The following is a 19,876-nucleotide window of genomic DNA, read 5'->3' as shown; positions in this document are numbered from 1 at the left end:
GCAATAGTGAACAAAAATGTTTACCAAACAAAATTGATCCTGGATGTCAAATGTAAACCTTCATAAACTGAATGAAATGCTGATTGAAAGAATATTGGGCTTCTGCCAATATGTCACTGTGTGTGAACATTAAAAATACATTGTTAGTAATACCTCCATTTGTATGAAAACCATTTCTTTTTCTGGTTTCGCTTTGTGTGTGACTGCTTTTGGGAACAGTGGTGCATCAGTTGTTTTAATTAGTGAGATGACGTTCTTCATTAGTTTTATGTTTGAATTAATGCCATTGCCAACTTTTTTAACTTTTTAGCATTGTCATGTTTGTATTTCTCTGATTTTTTTTCTTTTCTTTTCTTGGTTACCTAATTCTGACTTCAGCAGTATTTGTAAATGGACAGTATCCTATTTTATTTATTTAATTCAGACAAAAATGCTGGGTGCAATGGGCTGCTCTAGCTCAGAAATATCGCCATCCTTCCTTTCAGAAGATGATTGCGTGGGGAATAAAATATCCAAAAAGACACTGGAGAAAGAAAACGGGCTGTGACACCCCTTGCCCTCCTGCAAAAGTACACCACTCCTTGAAGGAATGACAGAAAGCCTAATAGGTGAGATGGAAGTGACTGTGGAGAAAATGAGATATGATGGAACACACCAGAGCAGGGAACAAAGACTAATTCTCAGTGCTTTAAGTGGGCCGGGCCACCTAGGCAGAACACAGGCAGGCACCAAAAAGTGGTGCTGAGCCGGGGCCCCGATCCCATCACAACATGGCAGGACACATTATGGTGCGACATGATTCAGGATGATGGAGAACTGCTCGATGATGTTCCTGGAGGAGGCCGACCCTAGGTGAGTAGCTACCAGAGAGGGTACCTTTTGTACTGATCTTCTGCAGTTGCGGCGGTCCGTGGATAAGCAGAAGGCGAGGCCAGGATGTTGACTGCAGGTAAGGCCTTCAACGCTTTACTAACTCCTGTTCTTCTCTTTTCACAGGTGCTGATGGATAGACTCTGGACGGGCATGGCTGAAGCAAGAGCTGAACTGACACGATGAGCGTTACGCTGCAGGAGTGCAGAATAACGCGAAGTGTGTTTCGTTTGCAGGGTGTGGTTCAAATAGCCTTGGAAGTAGTTCCAGGCAATAGTCCCCTTAACTGTATCCCGCCTCTTCAGGTAAAGTAATCCCAAGCCACACCCTGCACTGAGTGACTGAGTCCAGGTGAGCCTATCTGGGGCCTGATAAGCCCCCAAGGATGCCAGAGTCAGGGATGGGCTCACAAGTTTTATACTAAAAATGTGTGATCAGTGACATTGCACTACGTGGCAAAATAAGAAAACCTGGCTTAAAGGGAACATTAAGTATACTTTCTGTAGGGGCGGGGATCTTGATTGGGTCTCTAAAGTCAGGTGGGCAACTAAGCCCAACCCAAGTGCAAGTCATCTTCTGTGTTAGACTAATACACAATGTTCTATTGGCTTCTTATAGGGCTCCTTACTATGTGGCCCTCTACAATTGGTTGTCATGCTTGTACTCTTCTGGAATATTCCACTCGTTAGCAGCACCAAGTTGGTACCGCAGGTCTTTGCGGGGGGACGAAGGTTGTCCTTCTCATGCCTCCCACCCAATTAGCCCAACATCCATCATCACTACTGTGGTCTGCCATTCAGTTAATGCGTTTGAACTCGGCCTTGCGAAGGCTCACTGTGCCTGAGAATAAAAGGGAGTGAAGGCATGGCCTAATCTTCTGGTCTCGGTGTAGCTATCCCCAAAGTCTATTTTCATCTGACCATGTGACTAGAGACCTTGTTTTGACCTGTGTCATTGTATTTAGTAGTATTAAATGAAGAAACTTTGACACTTCTAGTGTTCTTCCATTGCACCTCAAACGGGAACTCAGCTCGATTGTCACATTCATATCTTTTCAAGTAAATGACCAGGCTCTTAGCGGCCCGACTCTTGACATTGGACCAGGCAAGCCTTCTCGAATCTTCCTTCGACTTCAGCTTGTTTTATTCTGCCGCGCCACATTTCCAGCCATTTCGTTCATGGGGTCTAAATTTGCTCAAAATGCGTCATGGAACATCCAGATTGTTCACTATGTAGCCAGCCTCATGGTTACTTCGTCTACTTGCGTTACTGCGTCTGTACATTTGTAAAATGGCTTTGCATTTTCTTTAGTGCTTCTCTGCATGTGCAATCTTCATTTCGCTCCCGAAATGTTGCTTAATTCGCTACTACGCCATCAGTTTCTGTGAGATCCATATTCTTTCTTCATTGTCATCACTTCTGGGTGCAGCATTTCTGCTTATTGTGACATCACTAGTCTTCCCTTTCATTCATTTTCACACTTCTTCCAGATTACTGGTACTACTAGGTGCCATTACTGGCTTTGCGCATGTCACACTTTCTGGCAGCCAACATATAGGCAGAATGGGGCAGGACTTAGAGGTAGAGGTACTTGGGTTCCACCTCTACATTTATATTACAGCAAGCTCCATCTATCACCCTCTCACACACCTTATGCTTCTCACAGGATTCTTCTTTAACCCATATCTTTTGCACTTTTATCCGGTCCTGCTGTCCATGAGTGGGACTTAATGCACCTTAACTCAGACAAGGTTTACATGCTTTGAGACTACCACGGTGGTGAGCTGGCCCAGTATAAAAAACCCAATACTAATGATAACAATAACATGGAGCCGCGAACCTTGAGCTGATGGCAGCAGTCTAGTCTGCTGCGGAACCCAGTTGCTCCTAGAAGGTTTCCAGGCCCTCATCCCTACTCTGGAGAAAGTCTAGGACAGCATAGATTTGGCCGAAATGATTAAACAATTAATAAAAAACAACATAATGTTTGCCTCTGATAAATCATTCCCAAACGCAGCGTTAATGACTACACACTGGAGAACAAACAGACAAACATGGAAACCTGAGGCAGACAGAATCTGTATCTTGTGCAACATAGAACTCATTCAAGAAGAACCCCACTTTTCCCTCCATCTTCACTGCATGAGAAGGCGCTGCTTTAGGGAAAATGTAAAGAAAAATACGAATTTCACAAAACTGAAAAAACAAATGTTAAATCTGTAGGACAGAAGAAAAAGTGGCAGAATGCCTAGCATGATGTCACAATATAAGCCCTCAAATTACTCCAGTGAATACAGGAGAGTTTAGTTAAAAGTATAGATGCCATCTAATTAAATCACACAACATCCCTTTTTATCTGAATAACATTTACAAAATATGTGAAAGAAATTATTCTCGTTAGTTTTGCAATACTTGTTTTCTTTTGGTTATGCACAAAAAGAATTATTGAAGAGCAGACTGTCTCTTCTCTGAAAACACTATTCAAATATCTTCTTTGCACATGCCTTGCTGATAGCTGTCTTGCTCTGAGCATGCCTTGCCTTCGGTGGCATGCTCCTATTTTCTGAGTTGACTATGAAAGTGTATTTTCATCACGCATGCGCCATTCAGTATCCCCTTTCTGCGCATGCTCTTATGGCTAGTGTCTCAGTGGACTGACACTGCGCATGTCAGTCCATTGGCTGCAGATAACGAGCAGTAACTTGGGAGACTGCTGCCACCCTGTGATGTTTGCCGTGTGGATGTGTATCCATTGTTCCTCCCTTGGACAGCCGTACTCTTTCTCACTAGTGCTACATTTGTAAATGGAAAACAAAGCACAAGCTGAAAAGGAACAATTGCGACATAATTGGCTGGAGGTGAGGGACCTGCAACGTTTCCTCGCCCTTGTTGTGGGAAAGGAATGTTGTCTTATTGTGGGAATATGTTTGAGTTGTCTCTGTTTTTCCTTCGTAGCCCACCTTAATCCTTTCCAATGTGTATGTGATGGAGGGTGGGGAAGGAGATGGCAGTGTCCTCTGCGGGAGTTTCAATTATATGCCTTCTGTGCATGACCTGTAAATCCTTTCATAATTTAATTTAGCTCATTCTTATTGTAGATGAATTAATCATGTGATAAATTGGATTTTTCTATAACTGAATGCACTATTGTTTTACCGTCGTGCTCAGAAACCATTGTATTTGATGTAATCCGTACGGCACACTACCCGGTGATTTTAGGATTGCCTTGGCTTCGAGCCCATAATCCTTACATCAATTGGAAGGCGGATACTGTCTTCCTCGGTTCAGAACATTGTTTAACGCACTGTCTCTCGGATGGAGCTTTGGGCTTTCGTCCTACGATCTCAGTATTAGAAAAGACTTGTTCCACCTCTATGTTGAACAATATTCAAGAATTACCCCACAAATGCAGGGAATTTCAGACAGTATTTTCCGATGCCGAATTGCCCCCACATCGTAGAGATGACTGTGCCTTGGAACTTGTTCCAGATACACCGATTCCTTTCGGTCGCATGTATGTTTTATCTAGGCGATAACGAGAAGTCCTTAAGGAATACCTTCAAAAGAATCTATGCACTGGGCTTATTCAGGAATCCACCTCGCCAGCTGGAGCTTCCTTATTTTTTATCCCCAAGAAGGACTCTACGGAACTCAGACCGTGTATTGATTTTCGGGCTTGAATAAAATTACTACCCCTGATCGTTATCCTTTGCCCCTCATACCGGATATTCTTGAGGCCGTTAAAGGAGCTACCATCTTCACAAAACTAGATCTCTGCGGGGTCTGCCATCTCATTCGTATACAAGCTGGCGATGAGTGGAAAACGTCTTTACGTACTCCCTTGGGACATTATGAATATAAAGTAATGCCATTCGGTCTGTCCAACGCCCCAGCTGTTTTCCAACGCTTTATGGACCACCTATTTTCAGATATCCTGCTTCACACAGTTATAGTCTACCTAGATGATATTCTGGTTTTCTCTACGTCACCATATGAACACAGTCATCATGTAAAAGAAGTCCTAAGGAGATTGCTCAACAATCATCTCTATTGCAAATTGGACAAATATGAGTTTCATAGGAACCAGGTGGCATATCTGGGGTACATAATATCAGCGAAAGGGGTAGCCATGGACCCTAGGAAGGTATCAGCTATTACCGAATGGCCTATTCCGATGTGCATCAAGGATCTACAGAGATTCCTGGGATTTGCGAACTTCTACAGATGTTTCATCCCGCATTATTCAGAAGAGATTCTCCCAATGACAGCTCTTCTTAAGAAAGATGTACGATTTCATTGGTCGGAAGAGGCACATCTAGCATTTGAGAGACTGAAGAAACATTTCCTCACAGGACCCATCCTGATTACTCCAGACCAAGCCAAAAGATTCATTGTCGAATCAGACGCATCTCATCAGGCCATTGGGGCCGTGCTGCTTCAAGAGAACGATCAAGGAATAGAATGTCCGGTAGCCTATCTGTCGAAGACACTTTCGCCTTCAGAAATAAATTATTCAGTGCTCGAAAAGGAATTACTGGCGATAAAAGGAGCATTTGAAGAGTGGAGACTCCTGCTATTGGGGGCAAGACACCCGATTGAGGTCAGAACAGACCACAGTAATTTACGTGCATTACAAGATTCTCAGACCCAGAATAGCCGACAGGCACGTTGGGCACACTTCTTTTCGCCTTAGGAGATTGTATTTACTTTTATTCCCGGAAAAGCCAATCTTAAGGCAGATGCTTTGTCCAGAAAGGATTATAACTCCTCTACGCCTTTCCGATCAGAGCCCTTTTTTCCCAGAGCCAAATTTGTGCAGGTGGTTACCACATTTCTTCAGAATGTGGCAAATTCGACCTCTCAATTCATCCAGTTGAATCCTAAATTTTTGTCCATTTGGAACTTACCTTGTCCCAAGGATGTGCGTATAAAGACGAGAAGCTGTTTCTCCCTTCGGTGGAACTAAGAAGAACGGTTCTACATCTATGCCACGACTCCTACCTAGATGGTCACAGAGGTGTGACTAATACCAAGGAATTGATCCAACGAAATTTCTGGTGGCCGGAACTCAAGACATTACAGACTGTTTCCGCTTGTCCCATATGCTTACAATCTAAATACCCTCGGTCTGCCCCTTAAGGCCTTCTATCGATTATGCCTATGCCTGACCGTCCTTGGCAAATTATTTCAACGGATTTTATTGTTGAACTACCATTGTCGGACGGTTGTACGGTAATCATGGTCACAGTCGATTACTTTACAAAATTGGCACATTTTGTTCCGCTTCCTCGGATTCCCACCGCAGCCCAGATGGCAAAGATTTTTCTTTCACAAATTTTCTCTCTTCATGGGCTTCCTGAAACAATTGTTTCTGATCGCGGTTTGCAGTATACCTCTCGATACTGGCAGCAGGTATGCAAGAGTTTGAACATCTCCCGAGCGTTAAGTTCCGGGTTCCATCCACAGACTAAAGGTCATACGGAACGTCTTAATCAGACTCTCAAGGGATATTTGCATTGTTACATTTCTGCCTCGCAAGACAACTGATGTTCCTTGTTACCCTTGGCTGAGTTTGCCTATAATAACTCTTGTCACTCCGCCTTGGGGCGCAGTCCTTCTCCAGCATGGGGTCTGGCATGGATTCACATGCTCATGAATATTCCCCGTCGTCAGGCTGGGAATCCTCGGTAAAGAAAAAACCAGTATCAGTTTCGTTTCTGATCTGTCTTTCGTAGTAGTAACCAATCACTGATCTCTGCATCATACTGACCACAGCCAATGACTGCCCTTTACCTAAGCCCCGCCTCTGGCAGCCATCTTCAGATTTTTACCGCACGTTCAAGTGTTGGGATCCTCGTGCTATTGCTCTCAAGCGTTAGTGCTATTTTTCACGTTTTTTCTCAAAAAATTTCTCTTTTTCGGTCAAAAGAGCCTCAAGCTCCACCGTTTCTTCATCCGATCAACAGGGACCCGTGTCGGATTCGTCTACGCCCCTCAAGGGTGAAGATTTCGTCGAGCCACGCTTTTGGAGGACTCCAGAAGTTTCTCAGGCCCATCTCGGACATGGCCCAGGAGAAGGGAAGCTCGACGCCCGGAAAGCTGTTCAGGGTCTGCCCTGGATGCCAGCTTCAGAATGTCTTTAAGGAGGACGAACACTCCCTTTGTCTTTACTGCCTACATGAGGACAAGACGCACGTGGAGAAGGACTGTGCGTTTTGCGGCAATATGTCGGAGCAGACCATGAAGGACCGCCATCAACGTCTCGCCAACTGGCTGGAAGGGAAGTACCCGTCAGGCGAGAAAAAGAAGAAGAAGTCCGAGCGGTCTTCTAAGACCTTTGAGGACGCCCCAGCGACGGGGGTCCAACACAAGGCCAAGCACCGCGAGTCCGCTGGCACCAGGAGCGCCGAACGGTCGGGCTCTACGGGCGCCAGGCAGGGCGCCTCCTCCCCGGCACCATCAACCACGAGCCAACGCTCTGGTTCGGGTAAGAGGAAGGCCGGGCACCCGGCGAAGCTCCTGGAGAGATCCTCGTCGAGCTGGAAGGCCCCATCGGAGGGGGAGCGAGGCAGTGACCCTCCCCCCAAGGAGAAGGCGGTGAGCGCACCTAAGGTGGTGAAAGCCTTAATCCATCCGGCCAAGGCCTCTATCGAGACAGTTGCGGCAGCCCTGGCTCAGCCTGTGGAGGCTACACCAGTGGTGGCGACCTCAGGGCTCAGAGTCTCCCTGCCACCGCGGAGGGAGTCCTCTTTTATGCCCATCGACAGGACCCCCGTGAAACCTCCGACGGAGAAGAAAAAGGGGGGGCAGGAGGTTGTCGTGGATTCGGCCTCAACCTCTGAGGAAGAGCTGATCGAAGTCTTGAGCCACGGCGTTGGCGTGGAAGAAGACCAGCCCGTCGGGAGGGACCCCGACGTAGGGGACGACGATAACATCGAGGGTGCCGACAGGGCTCCTGACCGCCCGTCGGACTCCCCTCAACTAGTGCCGCAAGACAACTGTGCGGCCATTTTGTTGGCTATACAGTCCTTATGCTCGGAGATAAGGACGAGACTGCCGTAACCACCAGCGGAGGAACCGCTCCCGACGGGGGACCCGGAGCCAGGCCCTTCTTGGAGCCCTCCCCTTAAGAGTAGAAGAATTTTTCCTCCACCTCCTTATCAGCCATCGTGCCCTGTTCAGCCCTCCTCCCCGTCCACGACACGTGGGGATGATACGGGGACTGACACGGCCGCAACGGGTACAGACGACGAGGTTTACGACGAGGATCTGCCATCGTCACCTCCCACCCGGGCTTCCCCGCCCGACGAGATTGGATCGTTTCACTCCATGATCGCCAGGGCATCCAGGCTTTTCCAGCTCTGCCCGGAAGAGAAGAAGGAAGGTTTCCTTTATCAACGGCGTGAGACCAAGAGGAAGACGGTCCTCTCTGTACCTCTACTGGACGATATTTGGGATGAGGGCCTCGCCCTCCTCAAGAACCCATCCACGACGCCGGCTAGAAGGGATCGGTACGAGAAGAAGTACCGGGTCCTGGATGCGGCCCCCTTGTGCCTTCGGGCAGAGCCGACCCCGGACTCGGTCGTCTCCATGGTGGCCAGGAAGAAAGCAGGGGGAGCACGGCCTCTACGTTGACCTCCCTGCCGGACGGCGAGGGAAAGAAATTAGATACGATGGGACACAGTCATCACGTCTGCAGCGACGACGATTAAGGCGGCCAACGCCTTGGCTATCGTTGCCCGCTATGACAGGGAGTTGTGGTATAAACTGGCCCCCCTGCTGGACTTCCTACCAGACAACAAGAGGGCGGAAGCCCTAGAGATCTTGCAGGAAGGAGAGGTGGCGTCGGACCACGCCATTACGATTGCGACGGACATCGCCAACACTGGATTTCGCCAGTTGGGCAACGGCGTGTGCCTTAGGCGGCGTGGATGGCTCAAGGCTACTGACTTCCGTCAGGACGTGCAGACCAGAGTCTTGGACATGCCGTTCGACGGAAACAACCTGTTTGGGAAAACAGTGGACGATTCCCTTCAAGCCATCAAGGCAGACACGGAGACGGCCCGGGCTCTTGGTGTTCTCCAGCAACGACGGCTGTCCTTTCGGAGCGGCTGAGGCAAACAGGGTGCCTCCAAAGGTTCCAGCGGCGGATTCTCCACCTACCGTCAAGCGGCCCGTTCGTCGTCGCAGGAAGCTTACAGGGGATGAGGCAAGTCAGGCAGACCCCGCCGTCGTCGCCAAGGAGGACAAGGCGGCAAAGCCTCGTCTAAGCAGGACTGAACCGGCAGTAGGGTCGGGCCCCCACCGAAGCACCCCGGTGGGAGGCCGGCTGGCGAGCTTCGTCAGCGTGTGGGAGTCCATCTCCACCGACCGTTGGGTGCTGGACGCCCTAGCTCAGGGTCACGTGCTTGAGTTTCTAAAGAGGTGCCCGCGCGTCCCCCCTGTGGCCAGGAAAGATCATCACGTCCCTCAACTTCTCTTGGAGGTAAAGGCGATGCTCAAGAAGGGCGCCATCGAGCTCGTCCCAAAGAGGCTTCGGGGCTCCGGAGTTTACTCAAGATACTTCCTCGTGAAGAAGAAGACGGGAGGATGGCGTCCCATCCTGGACCTACGACGACTGAACAAATTCATCAAGGCACAGAAGTTCCGGATGGTCACCCTCCAACACATCCTGGGTCAACTGGAGGAGGGCGATTTCCTGTCGTCGTTGGATTTGGAGGATGCCTACTTCCATATTCCCATCCTATAGGGACACCGAACGTTTCTCAGGTTCGTGGTCCAAGGGCGTCACTACCAGTTCAGAGCCCTTCCCTTCGGATTGAGGTCGGCACCCAGGGCGTTCACCAAGTGCCTCGCACCGGTGGCGGCGCAGCTGCGCCGAGAGGGGATCCACGTCTACCCCTACCTGGACGACTGGCTCATCCGAGCGAAGACGAAGGAGCTCGCCGTGGAGCACACGGCAAGGACCGTCCAACTACTCACGGACCTGGGATTCTCCATAAACTACGCCAGGTCCCACCTGGTGCCCGCGCAAGACGCACTGTTTCTGGGAGCGAAGCTCGACACAGTGTCGCTTCTGGCCTCTCCGTCGGAGGAAAGGACGAGGGCCATCTTGGGCAAGGTGCAGCGGATGCTGGTCGCGGACGCGGCCAGGGTGAGGTCCATCAAGTCCCTCCTCGGAATGATGTCTTCTTGCATTTACCTCATCCGCCTGTGCAGGCTCCGGATGCGCCCGTTGCAGGAGTTCCTGGACGCGCGTTGGATCCAGATGGGCAGCTTCGAGGAGAGGATCACACTCGCCGAGAGTTTCCGACGAGCAATCCTGTGGTGGGGCACCCGCGCATCTGACGGCAGGCATGGACTTCCAGACCCCCGGCCACCAGGAGACAGTGACCACGGATGCCTCCCTGGAAGGGTGGGGAGCGCACACCGAAAATCTGCACGCGAGAGACCTTTGGCTTCCGACGGAGAAGTCCCTCCATATCAACGTCCTGGAGCTCCGTGCAGTGTTTTGGGCCCTCAGGTCCTTTCTTCTGTCCCTCAAGGGCAAGGTGGTGAGGATCTTCACCGACAACACCACCACCATGTTCTACATCAGGAAGCAGGGCGGAACCAGGTCCCCAGCCCTGTCCAAGGAGGCGCAGGATCTGTGGCATTGGGCCGTCGCCCAAGGGATGTTTCTGGTGCCTCTACATCTGGCAGGGATAAAAAACACCATCGCCGACTCACTCAGCAGAGAGCTGCGCTCGTGCCACGTGTGGGAACTACGACAGGATCTAGTGGACCGCCTCTTCCGACGGTGGGGCACACCCCAGATCGATCTGTTCGCGACGGCGACCAACTCCAAGTGCCGGAGGTTCGCCAGCAGGTTTCCCCAGCCGAGGAGCATGGCCGATGCTTTCTCGTTCCCCTGGGAGGGCCTGTTTCTATACGCGTTCCCTCCATTGCCATTGCTGATCCGGCTCATCAACCAGCTCAAGAGGTCACGGTGCAGGATGATCCTCGTCGCATCTGCGTGGCCGAGGCAGATATGGTTCCCGGACCTTCTGGACTTGTCAGCGTCCCCGTCAATCAAGCTGCCAGTGGACGCGGATCTTCTCTCCAGGGAAGGAGGCGCCATCCTCCATCACGACCCGAAGTCGCTGAACTTGCAGGCCTGGCTCCTGCAGCGTTAGAGTTTGGAGGATACGACATACCGGCGGACTGCAGAGAGGTTCTTGCAAAGGCCAGGGCGTCCTCAACTCTTAAATGCTATGGACACAAATGGAAGAGGTTCTCTGTCTGGTGCCACGCACAGAAGATTAACCCTCTACGGATTACAGCTCCCCAGGTACTGCCGTACCTTCTGACGCTGGCCAAGGCTGGACTGGCGCACACGTCCATCAAGATTCATCTTGCTGCGATCTCCCGATACACCAGAACCACGGGGCGGACGTCTTTGTGGTCTCATCGTCTGGTGAAAGAATTCATGAAGGGACTGTTCAGATCGTTCCCGCCGGTGAAGACTCCGGCCCCGGCGTGGGAGCTCAACGTGGTGCTGACCAAGCTCATGGGACCTCCGTTCGAGCCTCTGCACTCGGCTCCGTTGAAGTTCTTGTCGTGGAAAACAGCATTTCATGTGGCCATCACCTCCGCACGAAGAGTGGGAGAGATCCAGGCCCTTTCCTGCAAGCCCCCAAACTTGACTTTTAACGACACGAGGGTAGTGCTCAGGACGCACCCCTCCTTCATGCCCAAGGTGCCGTCGGAATTCCACCTCAACGAACCCTTGGTGTTGCCTGTTTTCTTCCCGTCGCCTTCGTCGACGGCTGAAAGGACTTTGCACTCGCTGGATGTGGCTAGAACGCTGAAGTTCTACGTGGACCGCACAAAGTGTTTTCGGAAGACGTCACAACTCTTTGTGAACTTTGAACCTGTCTCTCGAAGGCTTCCATTTCCAGATGGCTCTCCGGCTGTATCATGTACTGTCATCGGTTGGCAAACCGACCGCTGCCTGGCCGTCTGAGAGCCCATTCCACCAGAGCGATCGCAGCTACCACAGCGTTCCTATCTGGTGTGCCCTTGCTGGACATCTGCAGGGCTGTACGTGGAGGTCAACGCACACCTTCACGAAATTCTACTGCGTCGACCGGGATTCCAGGGAGGAGTCCAGGGTCGGCCAAGCAGTGCTGCGCAACCTGTCCGCCTAAGGTGAGCCTGCTGAGGAGGTAAGAATTGCTTAATGTTGAGTTTGATGTAATGCTTAATGTTGAGCCTTTGCCACCTCCCGTGGTTGTGCATGTGTGTACTGCTATGTATTCTTTATTCATGAGCATGTGAATCCATGCCAGACCCCATGCTGGAGAAGGAACAAGTTACTTACCTGTAACTGTTGTTCTCCAGCATGGGTCTGGCATGGATTCACATGCGAACCCTCCCGCCTACCCCTCTGCGGCTCTTCACTTGGTCATACTGCCACTTCACGTGCTACCAAATCTGAAGATGGCTGCCAGAGGCGGGGCTTAGGTAGAGGGCAGTCATTGGCTGTGGTCAGTATGACACAGAGATCAGTGATTGGTTACTACTACGAAAGACAGATCAGAAACGAAACTGATACTGATTTTTTCTTTACCGAGGATTCCCAGCATGACGACGGGGAATATTCATGAGCATGTGAATCCATGCCAGACCCATGCTGGAGAACAACAGTTACAGGTAAGTAACTTGTTCCTTTCTTTTGTTCCTACGGTTATCACCCTATGTGTTTTCCCAGTGGTCCAGTATCCCTGTCTTAGTTTCCCGATGTGGACAATCTCATTGATACTATTCAGGCGGGACATCGGACAGCTAAGACCTCTCTTCTGGAAGCCCAGGCCCGTGTCAAACGCTTTGCTGATAGGCATCGCTCTCCGGCTCCGAGATTGGTGCCGGGTGATTTAGTTTGGTTGGCCTCCCGATTTCTGCTCCGACAGCTGGTGCCTTCCAAATTGTCACCTAGATACTTCGGTCCCTTTCCCGTTTTGCAACGATTGGGATCGTCTGCTTACAGACTCAAGCTCCCTCTGTCTTGGTCCAGGATTCATCCTGTATTCCATGTGTCAAAATTGAAAAAAGACGTTGTTGATCGGTTCTCCCGAGTAAGAATTTGTGCCCCTCCCCCCTTCCTGTCGCCACTCCGATGGGTCCTGAATATGAAGTGGCTGGCATCTGCGATTCTCGTCTTTTTCGGGGACGTCTACAGTTCTTGATTGACTGGAATGGGTATTCTCCGGCCGATCGCTCATGGGAACCTGCATCAGCTGTTCATGCTCCAGATCTGGCCCGCCAGTTTTTTTAATCTCATCTGAATAAACCGGGTCGTTCGAGGGGGCATACTGTCAGGCGTTGGTTCTTGTGGCATCGATGGACCTTGGGATGGTGGGTGTCAGCCATTTTTACTGGCAATATGGCCGCCGAAACTAAAGATGCGGGTCTAGATGTTGCACGCCTCAGTATCCAGAAAGTACCATCCCCCTACCCGAGAGGAGGTTTATCTGTTCCTGTGAACGACGCACAGATGCGTTGCTACTCCTCCACAACAACGCTCCGTGAGTTCGCATCTGGGATCTTCCTGATACGTCTTGCATATTACTAACCTTTCTGCATCTTAAACCATCTTTATCCTATCTTGATTTCAGTGCCTACCGTACCATGTCTCTGTTTCCCGACTCCCTGGACACCAACACTTTCTCGCACCAAACGGCTCACCGGTTCCGTTCTGGAACACGGTAAGTGGCATTCAGGCTCTCCGAGATCCTCCACCTTCCGAACGTCTCCCTACTCAATTGCCTTCTCCCTTTGTTTACATCTACAGACATACGCGACACGGGTACCGCACCCGTTCGCCCCAAACCCTTCGCTACTGAATCAACTCCAAGCTCCGTCCTTCTTTCTATCCAGGTAAAAGATTCTCCCGTGACCTCTACCTGATTCTATCCAATCCTCTTACTCGTTCTAATCTCACTATTTCATGCTACCCTAGGGATTCTCAGAAGTTTCCGGCTGGCACCCTTTCTCGCATTCCACTCCTGTTTAAGGGTAATCTGAATCATAATCCCTTCATTTCCACCTCTCACCTACCTGCAAGTACTTGCCATTTTCTTTCTTTTTCAAGACCACCAGTCTCCGGACTTCACCTGAATCTCCGCTGCATTGAAGACTACTTTCCCGCAGCCGTCGACACATGGTTTTCTTCCCCAGAGGGTTTCCCTGGGATCTCTTCTCCTCTCTGGTTTTCTAGTGGGGAGAAGGGGTATCTGGGAGGCTTTTCGCATTCGCCCCCCCCTATTGGAACAAGCAGATTCCTCCCACAACTGGAAGGTCGTAGTCACAAGGAGAGGAAGAGAGGTACCGGTGAGTCTTTGGGATAACCTGCCAGTTATTAAAGTGTTTATTTCATCCTGTGAATTATCACCGGCATTACAGGCCCTTAGGGACAATAGGTAGTAAACATAGTTAAAGTGTTACATACTGTCATAGAAGTAAATGTTACAGTCATAGGAATACATGCATGAGGCTGCAGAGGTCAGGATGTGGTTGGAAGCATGAATGAGGGAGGGTTGATTGAAGAGTCATGTCTTCTGATCTGAGTTTGAGTGGAAGGGAGTTCGATTGCTTCACTGCTATGACTGGGAAGCTTGAGCCATCTGTTTTGCCACATTTAAATGTTGGTTGAACTAGTCTTTGTGTGTAAGGTGTTCTAAGGGGCCTGGTTGAGTGCGATTTGGAGAATCTTCGGGCAAGGTCGGCAAGTCCGACTTGGAAATGCATCTATGGATGATGGATAGGGTCTTGAAGAGTTTTCTTTCCCAGATGGGGAGCCAGTGTACCATCTTGCAGACAGCTAATATGTTCAGTTCTGGGGAGGTTGAGGGCTGCTTGTAGGCCATTATTTTGGATGGTTTACAGTTGTTTTAGATTATGGGCTGAAGTGCCGGAAAATAGAGCATTGCCGTAGTCTAACCTTGCGCCCACCTCGGCCACCAGTTGCCATGCAGCGAGTCTGCTGCCTTATTGCCCAATGTGCCGGCTGAGGTTCCTTTTTTTATTGGGGAGCCATGTCATGACCCCCATCCTTGAAGGGGACAACACCACAAACAGCATAAATACCACTGAGTAGTGTAACAATGAAAAGGATCTTTATTACCAAGGTACACAGTGGGGGTTAATGTGCACTTGACAAACACATTCATTTTTTAATTTTATAGGTTTAATAATTTTTATTGAGCAGGTCGAAAAATACAATAAAGATATGACTCATAACTTATATAGTGTATTACACAATTAAAATTTGACCAGGTTTAACTATGTGCAACGCAATGAAGTTATTTTTGTAGATGGAAGGTGGAAGCACAGGGCAGACAAAACCAAACAAAAAACAGGATAACGGTAGCAGAGCAAAGGCAAGAGGCAAATATATGGTGAAGACAACGCTACCAAGCACATCATCATTACTCAGTATTTTTAGGGTATTGAGTACATGGATGGAGCAAATGAAATTCCACCAAGTATTACATGGTAAATTAGAGGTGTGCTTCAAAGTAGAAGTAATATTATGGAATGCAACACTAATAAATAAGTTGGTTTATTTTAATACCATCTTCTGTTTCTTCCTATTGTACTCATTTGGGAATGTGTTCCATTGGACTAAAACTAATTGTCCCTACCCGCATGGCCTGAGACACAGGAGCCGAGTTGTGCAGGAACATTACATAGGCTTATTGGTCAGTGCAAGTAGAGCTGGTTGCTCTCCTTTCAAGTTACTTGGGAGAACACGGGTTAGATGGTAAAGCGTTGGTGAGGAGGGAGTTACATGCAATAGAACACCAGATGTACACTTTGGTAGGTGGCAACGCCATCTTGGATATTTAGGCGCTGACATTTTTACACTGATTTGGAAGGGTGATCGTTCTGGAAGGGAGATTAGAACTATATTTGGTGTTTATGGAATGTGTCATATGGGGTTTGGACGTTTGATAGACATGGACTCCCCATAATCACCCAGGTGGGAGCCTACCCACAAGAGGGTTGGGACATGAGATGGTTGTGCAGGCAGTTCCTTTCCCTACTGTACTTGAGCCCGAGAAATATCTGAAGGATGACCTGTCAAGAACAAATACATGACCAATTTACTCCTGTTTGTGGACAGTTAAAAATTCAGGTCATGATCGTATTGCAGTATAAAGACATCCTCTGTATTTCTTGTTTATTTTCTTCCTGTCTCTACTATTTTTGCACCCAAATGTATTTTTTTGCGAGGAATACCCTTTCTTTTTCTCTGTGTCTATATGCCTCCCCTTCTCTCCCTCACTCTGCCCTTTCTTACAATTTCGATTTGATGGTGCACTGTAAAATAACAATATACTGAGTTACATGAGAAAATGGGCAGCCTATGCAGGTCTGCACTGTAACGAACATGAATCCCGATTTTTAGTCCCTGACTGGTTTGTTAAAATGTGTTGCTTGCTTGGCACAAAAGTAAGTTTAAATGATCTGGCTGACTTCTGTTCTCTCCTTTACTGTTGGCTCTAGCTTAGGAAATAGGGCTTTCATGTGCCTGGCAGCCAGTTTATGTGGGTGTCATGATACACATTATTGAGAGAGGGTGAGCAATCTAAGGATGTGACATGGTGACACATGCATGCCAACGTGACTCATGTCACCTGTGAGCGGTGAGGTTACCTTTTGCAAGGTTACCATTTAAAGCCACTCAGCGCCAGATATTGCTGTTTGTATCTAACTGCATCTATTGATGTTTTTATTGTGTACCAGTGAATTGCTAATGATAGAGTGTTACTCTGAGAGATTCACTTAGGACGCCGCCTTCTGCGGGCAGTCCTCTTTCTTTGTCTTGATGTGGGCGTTCACATGCCTCCTTTCCATTCATTCATGGCATTTATGTGCCGTTTTGACCGTCCGCGTAGCGGGCTTGCTCTCAGCATGACAAAGGCAAGCCGGTGTGTACCCGTTCGTGCTATGGACGGGCTGGATGGGACACTACGTTTTATTAGGCAGACCCTTTTAAATTTAGCGCTTCTGGGCCTACAATTTCCATGTGGCTTTGACTCATGCCCTGTTTTTAGTTTCCCTTCTGTCCCTCCTAAAGCACCTGGTCACGGGCAGAGCATGGATGGCATGTCTGTTATGCTGCTTAATACACGCTCATTGCCGGCACATGCTGCCGAAGTATACCATCTTTTATCTGAGCATGAGCCGGATGTTGAACTTGGTTGCATGAGTTCTCGGCAGTTTCACTGGTGCAGGCTATTCCTGTTGATTATAAAACCATTCATTTTGACTGAGCCTCCTCTAAAATTGCAGGTGGGGTGGCGATGATTTTTATGTCCAACTTGGGGGTTACTCGGCTGTCACTCTCCCATACGTTAGGCATGGAAGCACTACTGTTGAGATTAGACCTGTCACTGCAACTTACTTGTCATTTTGTTATAATTTATCATCCCCCGGGCTCATTCACTGGATTCTTGGAGCCCTTTTTAGATCTTATTGTAGAGTTACAGATTGTTTGCTCATTGTATTACACTGGGAGATTTTACTCTCAAATGTAATGGCCCGTGGGCTCCAGTTTTAGATTATTTTTGAATAGCCTGGCTGACTTAGACCTGCATCAGTTAGTATCTAAACCCACACATAGGTTGGGGAATACGCTTGATCTGATTCTGGCCAAAGAAACCCAATTTACTATACATCCGGCTGAGCCTGTGCTGTGGTCTGACCACTATCTTTTGACATGTACACTTAATATAGCGCTGAGGTCACCTAGGAGCTTTCCTCCTAAAGTCTGGCAGCGTAGTTGGCGTACACAGGCTTGTGTGTCCTCAGTTAGAGCCAAATGTGGTGTGGCTCTGGTGGTCGACCTGTGCTGTCCCGCTCTTTGTGAGAGGCAGCTGATGAAGTGGCCCCCTTAAGGCTAATTCAGCCGCAGAGGCTCTCGTTTGAGCCTTGGTTCTCGAAGCAGCTTAAATTGGCTTGACTTGAGCTATGACGGGCTGAGCGAAAATGGCGGTGTGCTTATGATCCTTGACTTAGATCTCAATATAAGGCCTGTGCAGCTGACTCTTCTCATACCACCTTTGCCGCAAAAATGTCATATTGGGCACAGAAAGTTGAGCTAGCTCTATGCAAACCTGAAGAACTTTTCTCTGTGGTTAAATCCTTGACATCAACAGCTAACATGGAGTGAACTACGAGTCCCTCTCAGGAACTTTGTGATTCCTTATCTCAGTTTTGTATTGCTAAAATTGTGTCTATTCAGGCTAGTATATCAGTGGCAGCGCTAATATCTGCCTCTGTTTAGGATCCACCAGTTATGAACAGGGGTGTGGTATCTGCGGGATGGTCTTTCTTTCCAAAGTTCAGTTGGCGATGTCTGGCGCTATATGTTAACTTAAATCAGCTGCCCCAGCTGATTCAGTCCCTCTGGCAGTATAGAAGGATATTTCTCCAGATTTATTAAGTGAGGTAACAGCAGCCATAAATGCCTTCTGTCAGATGGGCCATATTCCTCAGGAATTGAAGGTGTCGACAGTGATTCCCCTTCTCAAAAAACCTTCTTTTGACCCTGTACTCCCTTTAAATTTTTGTCCTATCTCACTTCTTCCAGTCTTTATGAAAGTCTTGGAGTCCTTGATTTCCCCTCTTCTGTTGTCCTTTATGGAGTCATCTGACATTTATGACCCCGCCCAATCGGGCTTTAGGCCTGAGCGAGGTACGGAAAGTGTTCTGGTGTCAGTACAGGACGACGTGGGGGGGGGGGTTGGCTGCCCTGATTCTACTTGATCTGTCAGCGGCTTTCGATACTGTGGACCATTCTACCCTGCTGGCTCGTCTTGCCCAGGTTGAAATGTCTGGCCAAGTATTGGCCTGGTTCACCTCTTTTCTGGCAGATAGATTCTCCCTTCCCCTTTTCTCTCCGGTTTCTGTTCTCTTGCCTGTGGGGTGCTCCAAGGCTCTGCCTTGTCTCCTATCCTTTTTAACATCTACATTTGGCCATTGGTGTGTCTCATCCGCTCCTTCGGCATCAGGTGCTACTCATATGCCGATAACGCTCTGATTCTGATCCGGCTTGATCTTGATCAGGCTGAGATGTTTTCGCGCTTGCATCAGTGCCTGTCTGCCGTGGGAGATTGCATGGACCACATTTGGCTGAAGTTGAATGGAGACAAGACTGAGGTACTGGTGGTGGGTTCTCGCCCCCCCCCCTAATCCTGCACTCTGGGTGTCCTCTTTTTGGCCGTCCTCCTTGGGCCCGCTTCATGTTCCAGTTGCCACGTTTAAGAATTTGGGAGTGGTTATTTCTTCTACTCTGGCGATGGATGCACAGGTGTCTGCTGATTGTAAAGCCAGACACTATCGTCTTAAAATACTGCAATAGGTACTCCTTTTTCTATCCTTGGAGCTTAGGCTCCTAGTGGTAGCAGCTCTGGTTGTGAGCCGACTGGATTACTGTAATTCATTATACTTAGCCCAGCCTAAGGGCCTTGTCCAGCGGCTCCAGGGCCTCCAAAATATGGCTGCACGTGTGGCGACTGAATCTCCTTATGGGGCACATGTTTATGGGTGGTCTCTGTGGTGGATGACTGTGCAGTGGAAGCATGACCAGGATAATGCGTTCATGGCTTCTGTAAGGAAGAATGTGCCTGGGGAGTGTCTGCTAATGAGTTGGTTGATTGTGTGTGCACAGGTGCAAAGTGGCAGTTAAGCAGAATGCATGTGTATGCAATTAGTTGTTTCATTGGTGTGCTGTGGTAGAGTTTGATTTGAATGTTGTCAGTGTTAAACAGGGTTAACAACAAACAAGAAATGAACCAGGAAAAAGATAATTGCAAGAACCCATAGCTCTGTCTGCCATTTAAAAAAAAAAATATATATGTATTACTTGGTTTAATTTAAAATCAATTTTTACAAGAAAATATTATTTTAATACATATCCAAAAGAAAGAATTTCTTTACATCAGAGCGATTTCCCATA

General features: G+C 48.7%; 1 pseudogene; it reads left to right on the top strand.

The window, feature by feature from the left end:
• The window catches only part of LOC138515411 (zinc finger protein 850-like), a 108,885-nt pseudogene that overhangs the window by 65,404 nt on the left and 23,605 nt on the right, over positions 1 to 19,876 (top strand).

Source organism: Ambystoma mexicanum, chromosome 6q, assembly GCF_040938575.1.
Source record: "Ambystoma mexicanum isolate Mex_15411 chromosome 6q, UKY_AmexF1_1, whole genome shotgun sequence".
In the NCBI taxonomy this organism is placed as follows: Eukaryota; Metazoa; Chordata; class Amphibia; order Caudata; family Ambystomatidae; genus Ambystoma; species Ambystoma mexicanum.
Note: the sequence above shows the minus strand (reverse complement) of the source record. Positions and strands in the feature narration are given on the sequence as shown.